This window comes from Littorina saxatilis, linkage group LG4 (assembly GCF_037325665.1).
Source record: "Littorina saxatilis isolate snail1 linkage group LG4, US_GU_Lsax_2.0, whole genome shotgun sequence".
Lineage (NCBI taxonomy): Eukaryota > Metazoa > Mollusca > Gastropoda > Littorinimorpha > Littorinidae > Littorina > Littorina saxatilis.
Window position 1 is genome coordinate 6,935,779 of NC_090248.1, and position 10,000 is coordinate 6,945,778.

Sequence of the window (10,000 nt, forward strand, 5' to 3'; positions counted from 1 at the left end):
AGAGAGAGAGAGAGAGAGAAAGAGAGAGAGACAGAGAGAGAGAGAGAGAAAGAAAGAGAGAAAGGGAGAGAAAAAGAAAGAGAGAGAGAGACAGAAAGAGAGAGAGAGAGGGAGAGACAAACAAAGAGAGAGAGAGAGAGAGAGAGAGAGAGAGAGAGAGGGAGAGACAAACAAAGAGAGAGAGAGAGAGAGAGAGAGATAGAGAGACTATCTTTTAAAGTAAACGTATAAGCTGGAAAGAGATGCTTGTTGCTAGAAAAGCGCTGGAAGGGCTTTACAGTGAAAAGCGTGATGTCACAAGAGTGAGATGTCTTGCAGTATTTTGTTGATAATCTTTCCAACAAGAAGCCGTGACAGAGATACTGACAGTAGAGCTGTCAACAAAAACGAAACTAATGAAGAAAATGAAAATGACACTTTTTCAATCGCCAAACAACAACCAAAAAAGACCAAAAATCACTGTACTCGCGTTAAAATGACAAACACGGAACAAATAACGGCGACGTTAGTAGCCAAACGTTAACGGTCTAAGAATGACATTTGCGTTGTAATACAGAAATCGTGTGTGTGTGTGTGTGTGTGTAAGTGGCTAATTTGGCGTAATTAATTCATGAAATATTCCTCGCTTCGTATCCCGGCTGTTCCATTTTGTCAGGTGACCAAGTGTAAGGATGGCTTTCATCTCATGTCAAATCCTGGCCAGAACTAAGACGATAAGCCGAAGTGTTTACACGGACAGGATTCAGAATATAGGGGGCTTTTTACAGCGATACGCGAAGGCCTCTTCACTGGTCCATATTAGGCACCAAGGCTCCTAATACGGACCAGTTGTGAATTTTTCTTTATTTAAGATTTGCGGAATGTCGATCAAGGGTAATTCGCCCTAATTAAGCCTAACAGTAAACCAAGGAGAGAACATTTACCCAACACAAAATGAAACTTCTTCGCAAGAAAACAAGCTTTCAGTATTAAGTAAAAAGTGGTCCATATTAAGGTAGCAACCTCGGCCAAAAAAGGTGAAAAAAACACTTTTTTTTCCTTTTTGCCAAGAAAGTGCCTTTATGATAGCTTAATCATTCTACTTTTACACACGTTTTATTTTTTTCAATTCTGTTGAGTAGTTTTCGATTTATTGACTGATTACTGAGGTAGAGGTGCCCTAAAAATGTTATTTTCAGAGCGTCTTTCTCGTAAATTTAGGGGCACCTCTACCTCAGTAATCAGTCAATAAATCGAAAACTACTCAACAGAATTGAAAAAAATAAAAAGTGTGTAAAAGTAGAATGATTAAGCTATCATAAAGGCACTTTCTTGGCAAAAAGGAACAAAAAGTGTTTTTTTCACCTTTTTTGGCCGATATTTCTGATTTTTTTCACTTATTTACTGTTACTCCATGTGTTCGTTTCACTTCACAAACTTTGCCGAAAATTGACCATTTTCGCACTTTGTAACATGATATTTTCAAAACCAATCAAGCTAGAGCCTTGACATTTTGCATGTGTTTTTAAATCATGTTTACCTGTGGTGTGTGCCTCAGGTTTTGCAGCAGAATGGCTGATGCTCATAAAATTAATATTTTATGGCAATATTTTTACGTTAATAAACGTGAAAATTAAAACCACGATTATCAAAAATAGGTCACTCTGACAATAATTGTAGAGGCACACACCAAAGATATGCTTCCTGTAATTAGTTTTAGCCTCTGGGAGCTTTGCAGGTGCTTCTGAAATAAAAAATACTGTGTTAAAAAATGTGCTTTTTTTTGTGCTTTTTTCGTACCATAAAAAATATATAAAAACAAATAAAAAAAATAAAAAATAAAAATATTGATATTTTAGCAAAGTTAACTTTACAAATGTTAACTAGGGTCTATTATCTATATGCATGCCAAATATCATTGACAAATTCCCATTTGTTAGGGATATATCAATGATAAAAAAATGTTACCCTTCTTCTGACCGAGGTTGCTACCTTAATGGCTCTAATTCCCTCTACCTGTCGCCATGTCAACAGCACACACAAAAACGTAGACCAACCAAACAAAACTGTCCCCAGTCTCACCGCTTTTTGTTTATTCACGATTCTGTTTGGGTGCATCGCATGAATATTCATGAGCTACACGGACGTGTTTCAATTCATTATTCACTTCGTCGTGAGTACGTAATTGGGAGTGTCGGTGTTAGCAGGAAATTAGAGTACCCTCCCTTTACAGTCTTTACAGCGGTGCTTCATTTACCTGTTGTTCATTTTTAATTCTAGTTCCCGCGGTTTTGAGTATTTGTAAACAAACTTTCTAGAAATCTATACAACGGTCGCCCTGTCAGTCTGTTAATCAACGCACGCAACACCTCTCTCTCTCTCTCTCTCTCTCTCTCTCTCTCTCTCTCTCTCTCTCTCTCTCTCTCTCTCTCTCTCTCTCTCTCTCTCTCTCTCTCTCTCTCTCTCTCTCTCTCTCTCTCTCTCTCTCTCTCTCTCTCTCTCTCTCTCTCTCTTATTTCTCTCTCTCTCTTATCTCTCTCTCTCTCTCTCTCTCTCTCTCTCTCTCTCTCTCTCTCTCTCTCTCTCTCTCTCTCTCTCTCCCCCCTCCATCTTTCAAAACGAGTTCAGACTTTACACTCGTCCCTCTGTCTCTGTCTCTGAGAGAAAGAGAGATAGATAGAGAGAAAGTCAGAGAGAGGGAGAGAGAGAGAAATAAAGAGAGAGAGAGAGAGAGCGAGAGAGCCGAGAGAGAGCGGGACAGACAAACAGACAGACAGACAGACAGACAGAGACAGATACCGACACACACAGAGACAGACAGAAAAAGAGATGATTAAGTCACAAAGAGATAGAGAGAGAGAGAGAGAGAGAGAGAGAGAGAGAGAGAGAGAGAGAGAGAGAGAGAGAGAGAGAGAGAGAGAGAGAGAGAGAGAGAGAGAGAATTCCTACACATACACCAAAAACACACGCAGTTTCCCATTCAGTTACATGCACCGTCATATTCACAGTTATGCACACTTCTTTTTGAAGGATTACAAATGGGCATGTCTGATGTTGAGCTATGTTTCACACTCACCTTTACATGGTGGATAGGGGCAGATTATACCTGCGCAGAGTCAGCGGCACAGACGACGCACTGCAGATTATTGAGGTAAGCTTAATTCTTTTTTTTCCCCAGCCCGCTACACGTTACGTGAAAAGAAAACAGGCCAAGTACTCGTCATAATCCCTATCGCAGCATCAATAATCTGCATGCAGTGCGTCGTCTGTGCCGCTGACTCTGCGCAGGTATAATCTGCCCTTTATGAGAATGTGACAGCTTGCATATTTGGCTTACACAAAAAGTAACACGAACAAAATTAACACATTTAATTGAACAGAAAAAACTTTGAGGAAAAACTGAAAATGCAAGTTTTCACCACGAGATCATGACTGAGTACCAACTTAACCGTCAAGGATTTTCTGTTAGGGCCGATGTATTTTTTCGGTGATTCATTGACACTTTTTTTGGATATTGTCAAAACACGCACGCACGCACGCAGACACACACAAACACACAGAGACAAACACAGTCACAGACACAAAGACAGACACACACACACACACACAGAGACATCACACACACACCCACACACACACACACACACACAGTTGTTTATTTACTAATAGAATATAAAGAACGCTTTGCAATATCCATTTTGTTGTCTGGTACGGTTGTTTCTCCTTAACTGTTCCGGGTTTGGCGACTTTCCCCTACTTCATTTCCAGCACATTCCTCGTTTTCGCCAATACTGAGCAGAAGATTGTGTAGCTTCCTTCTTTCCTCTCTTCTGTTGACCTGCATTCCCTTTTGCTGGGGAAATCTACAGCTTTTGCTTGTAAGGAGAAGATGTGATGATTTTTTTCTCGTGATGTTTGTGGTTGTGCGTTGCAGGACATCAGCGGCAGGTAGGCTTACATTTGCTGCTGAAACCAAGCAATCATAATGACGGAATCTCCAAGTCCAGTGTACAAAACAAGGATTGGGTTGACGTTGGCAAATTTATCTCAGCTTCATAAATGTTATTAACTAGTTCTAACTCTGGTGTTAGTGTAGAAGGTCTTCCTGTGCACTTTACTTCTTTTTTATTTTTTTATTTTTTTTTTTCCTTCTTTACGTCTTTTAAGCGTTGTGACAGGAACACCATATCTCCGTTTCTCACTACAAAGCGCAGCCCCTTTCTTCTGGTAACCACCGTCCAGGTTCCACAATACTGTCAAACAAATCAATCAATCATTCAATCAAACTTATAGAAGGTAAAAACACAACAAACCCGAAAAGAGAATTGAATACGTGAATAAAACAGCAGTGTTCAGTTTTTTGTTTGATGAGGGTAAGATGTAACAGAATGCAGCAAAGCTGGAACACTGTTCCATGTTTGCCTCTCTTATGTGTTCCATCATTGGCGCATGGCACCTGCATGGATTTTGAGTTAACCTGTTGGATACACGTGCCGTTTCAAATTTTTGTCTCCGTTAAAATTATTGCAAATCCATGAAGGTTTATCGCAGCAATCAATACTTTATGTGAACTTATGTAGATAAAGGGTAATAATACGAATTGTAGACGGTCGAAATAAGAAGAAGAAGGAAGAAAAGTTTAAAAAACGTACCTCTTTTTTTGTTTTGCCGCGGTTGCTATTTTTCTTGCTGGAATAACATCAAGGAAAGTCACTAGACATTTCTGCAAAACAATTGTTCATGAATTGTTTCCCGTTGATCGCATATTGAGGTGTTCCAAGTTAGCCGACTGTTCCGGGATTGGCGACTTTCCCTTACTTCACTCGCAGATGGGTGCTGGCGTATTTGCTATGCGTAGTGCGTGTTTGCCAGACTGACAAACAGACAGACAGAGAGACAGAGACAAATACCGACAGACAGACTGACAGACAGACAGACAGAGAGACAGAGACAAATACCGACAGACAGACTGACAGACAGACAGACAGACAGACAGAGACAAATACCGACAGACAGACTGACAGACAGACAGACAGAGAGACAGAGACAAATACCGACAGACAGACTGACAGACAAAGAGAGAAAGGCTGAGACAGACAGACAGAGACGGACAGACAGTGACCAAGAAAGAGATTGACACCGTGAGATAAAGACACACAGACAGAGACGCAATATTGAAAAATGTAGAATGAAAGAAAGTAAAGAAAAGAGAGCTCAAAATGAGGGCAATCATTGTCCCCCTTTTAACTTTTTTTGGCGTTTTCACTTTTTTAATTTCCTTAAAAGCAATATAATTTCCTATGTCAGAGGTTGGAAAAATCAATATTTTTGTTTTCAATTTTAGCTGCAGGTTATTGCCGTTTTACCGACTGCGATTAAATTTGTCCACAGCTTTAATTTTGTTTTTTGATTTGCTGAAATGAAGTGCGAAAAAGTTGATCGATATATCATGATCACGATGATGCCAAGCAGCATTTTTTTCTTTGGCAACATTTGTCACCATTTCACGATGTGTTTCCTGTTCCTTCGTGATTTATTCCTTAAAGAGGTATGCATGAGTGGATGAGTTTGTCGCGGTGTGTGTGTGTGTGTGTGTGTGTGTGTGTGTGTGTGTGTGTGTGTGTGTGCATGTGTGTGTGTGTGTGCGTGCGTGCGTGTGTGTGTGTGTGTGTGTGTGTGTGTGTGTGTGTGTGTGTGTGTGTCTGTGTCTGTATGTGTGTCTGTGTGTTTGCGACCGTGTGTCTGAGTGTCTGTGTACATGTGTGTGCGTGTGAATGTGTTACGCGTGTATGTGTGTACGAGAGAGCGGGAGAGAGAGAGAGAGAGAGAGAGAGAGAGAGAGAGAGAGAGAGAGAGAGAGAGAGAGAGAGAGAGAGAGAGAGAGAGAGAGAGAGAGAGGAGAGAGAGAGAGAGAGAGAGGGAGAGAGAGAGAGGGAGAGGGAGAGAGAGAGAGAGGGAGGGAGGGAGAGAGAGAGAGAAAGAGAGAGAGAGAGAAAAGAGAGAGAGGAAGTATCAGTGTTTTATGCGCTATGCGTCAACAAACAATAGACGGTGACTAATGCAATGCAAATCACTCTTTTGCAAGTGCGATGACCACCAGAACTAATGTGTCTCTATTTGTACACAGCATTCATTCAACCTACCGTGTCGCTACAATTTAAATTGTTGTCATTGTTGCTATGCATACTCCGTTGAAAGGGTGGAAGTGGCAGTCTATTTGCGAATACTTTCCCAAATGTGAACTGCTTGGGTTTGAACTCGAGAAATGCACGCGGTTGTATGTACACGTATTTTTAAGTCCAAACATGACTTCACGTCGAGGCAATCCTCTGAATCACTGCCGTCATCATCAATTTTTTTTTTTTTTGAGGATGAAAGTTGCTTGTTCATGTCAATGCTTTATGTTCTCTCGGGTACAAGGAGAATGGTTGCGAATAACTGTGACTTACTCTATTACACATGTGTAACCGAGTGCCGAAACACTACGATCACCTCGGGAGGCGAAGTGCAATCAAACAGGATTGAAAATGTTAGGGCTAATTTCTTAGCCCTATTTGTTTGTTTGTTTGTTTGCTTAACGCCCAGCCGACCACGAAGGGCCATATCAGGGCGGTGCTGCTTTGACATATAACGTGCACCACACACAAGACAGAAGTCGCAGCAAAGTGCCAGACGCCAGGCGGAGCAGCCACTAGATTGCCAATTTTAAAGTCTTAGGTATGACCCGGCCGGGGTTCGAACCCACGACCTCCCGATCACGGGGCGGACGCCTCTTAGCCCTATAAAAACTGTTATGCAAACCCGAAGGTTTCCATGAACATACAGACAATCGGAAACCACCAGAACCCATCACAAACAGAACTCTACAATCCACAGGTGTTGACTTTAAAGGCCAATAACTCGGGTGCAGAGTCTGCTGTGAAAGGAGCGGTAGCCTCCCATGTCACACATGTAAAGCGCTTACTTGTCTTTGTTTATCAGATCACATTCTTTTTTGTTGCATCTTTTTATTTGCAGAACTGTTTCTTGTCATCAAACCGTCCTTTCCTTCTTGTCATCAAACCGTCCTTTCCTTCTTGTCATCAAACCGTCCTTTCCTTCTTGTCATCAAACCGTCCTTTCCTTCTTGTCATCAAACCGTCCTTTCCTTCTTGTCATCAAACAGTCCTTTCCTTCTTGTCATCAAACCGTCCTTTCCTTCTTGTCATCAAACAGTCCTTTCCTTCTTGTCATCAAACCGGCCTTTCCTTCTTGTCATCAAACCGGCCTTTCCTTCTTGTCATCAAACCGTCCTTTCCTTCTTGTCATCAAACCGTCCTTTCCTTCTTGTCATCAAACCGTCCTTTCCTTCTTGTCATCAAACCGTCCTTTCCTTCTTGTCATCAAACCGTCCTTTCCTTCTTGTCATCAAACCGTCCTTTCCTTCTTGTCATCAAACCGTCCTTTCCTTCTTGTCATCAAACCGTCCTTTCCTTATTGCTTTCTTTCTTTTTTTCTTCTTTTTATTAGGGGGGGGGGGGGTGGGGGTCCTTTTTTCTCAGGAAATATTGAGAATTGTTTTACGTCAACAAACCTTTCATTCTAAATATTGCTCGCAACAATTACTGTTGGCATAAAACAGAACGGCACGGGTTTTGTAATAATAATACTAACGGTATTTATATGGCACAAACCCTAAAATAGTTATGTGCGCCTTACAATCAATCTTAAATATAACAATCTTAATAGTAACATCAACAAACCACATTTAAAAATAAAAAATAGAAAAATAAAAAATAAAAATCTTATTTTTATAAATTATTTTTATTTCATGTTTGTGTGAATGTATTGTTTTGTCAATAACAAACGTTCCAACAACCTACCTTTCTTGGGTTTTTTATTCTAAAAATCTGTAATTAAATAAATGGAAACACAATGCACAATTCAAATAAATGTGTGTAAGCACGCGTAATGAAGACGATACCGACACTTACAGTTACAAGTCATCTGCAGTATCTTATTATTCCTGTTCTAGTAACAAGTTCGCTTTGTCTGTGTGATTGAACTAAAGCTTAATTATGGAAATAAGTGTAACGGAATGTGGGACGACATTTCTGTCTCTGTATTCGTGACTGGGAATTACTTCACTTATGTTTGAAGCGTGTGTGTGTGTGTGTGTGTGTGTGTGTGTGTGTGTGTGTGTGTGTGTGTGTGTGTGCGTGTGTGCGTGTGTGTGTGTGTGTGTGTGTGTATGAATGTGCGTGTGTGTACGTGTGTGTGTGTGCGTGAGTGTGTGTGTGTGTCTCTCTCTCTCTCTCTCTCTCTCTCTCTTCTCTCTCGCTCTCTCTCTCTCTCCGCCCTCTCTCTCTCCCCCTCTCTCTCTCCCCTCTCTTCTCTCTCTCTCTCTCTCTCTCTCTATCTCTTCTCTCTCTCTCTCTCTCTCTGTCCTCTCTCTCTCTATCTCTCCCTCTCTCTCTCTCTCTCTCTTCTCTCTCTCTCTCTCTCTCCCCCCCCCCCCCCGTGTTTAACACCCCCCCATCTCTCTTAAACGGCAATCAACAAAAGGTAACGGTTCCTTTCACCCCCACCCCCACCCCCACCCCCCCCACCCCCCCCCCCTCCCCCCCTTCCCCCCTTCCCTCACAATCTTCCGCACACCATTCCAAACTGTTTGTCGTCATAGTGTTCGCATGAATTGTTCACGTTAATTCTCATCTCATGTCCCTTATCTGTTCCAACTCATCTCCCCCCTGCCACCCTCACGCCGCCCCCACCCATTCATTTCCACAGTTCCCTCTTCATTGATAGGCTGACTTAATTCCAGCAACAAATAATTCACTCCTCAGCCATCCTTTATCTATTCCAGCACTTGTCGTTTTCTTTTCTTTCCCTTATAGCTTCATCCATTTTCTGTCTCTAGTGGCTCCTGACGGGCTTTGGCTGTCAGTCAGTTTTGACTGATCCTGTCTGACGTTTGGCTTAGGGTGTCAGATTATCTGACAAACCTTGCCTGTCCTGCGAACATCCCCAAAACAGACTTTGACAGCTAGATCGGATTGTATAATTCTGTATAATTATCAGTTAAAGGTTGGTTTCGTTGACAGTTTGGGAGAAACCAGATTTCCAGGCAAACTAAAGGATATTTGAACAGAAAACCAGGCTGGCGTACACTTAGATGGATTCATAAACAGAGAGAGGCGGACAGACTGACAGACACATACACAAACACACACAGTAGCACGCACACTCAGACACTAGCACAGACGTAGAGATATATAGACAGACAGAAATGAAGAAAGACAGACGAACACACACACACACACACACACACACACACACACGCACGCACACACACACACATACATACATACACACACACACACACGCACGCACACACACACACATACATACATACACACACATACATACACATACACACACACAAACACACACACACACACATACACATACACACACGCACGCACACGCAAACACACACACACACACACTCATCCACCCCCACACAAACATTTATACAAACACACACATAAACACACACACACAACATACCTGTAACACATCCTTGCTCACATCCAGGTAAGGTGGCATATGATAACCAAAGGACACATTCACAGGTAGAAATGACACAGGTAGAGTGACAAACACTGCATTATCTTGCTATCGGGGTCCAAAGGAAGGACTGTGCGACTGATAACAAGCGATGACGCGGTTTCTGAAACAGGAAAAGGTATAAGTTCACAAAGCCATGATCTCTAGTTACATTACGTTTTAACGTTGACTGGGAATCGAGACGAGGGTCGTGGTGTATGTGTGTGTGTGTGTGTGTGTGTGTGTGTGTGTGTGTGTGTGTGTGTGTGTGTGCGTGCGTGTGTGTGTGTGTGTGCGTGTGTGTGTATGTGAGCTTATGTGTATGTGAGCTTATGTGTGTGTGTGGTGTGTGTGGTGTGTGTGTGTGGGTATGTGTGTGTGTGTGTGTGTGTGTATGTGTGTGTGTGTGTGTGTGTGTGTGCGTGTCTGTTTG

At 42.0% G+C, this 10,000-nt stretch overlaps 1 protein-coding gene across 1 annotated transcript in view; it reads right to left on the bottom strand.

Annotated features, from left to right (window-relative positions):
- LOC138963845 (beta-1,3-galactosyltransferase 5-like) overlaps window positions 1–9,693 on the bottom strand; it is a 71,075-nt gene extending 61,382 nt beyond the window's left edge. Inside the window, exon 1 of the mRNA XM_070335698.1 lies at window positions 9,529–9,693. The gene's annotated coding sequence lies outside the window, so the exon portion shown is untranslated. The remainder of the gene's footprint in view (window positions 1–9,528) is intronic.
- Window positions 9,694–10,000: the final 307 nt, after the last annotated feature.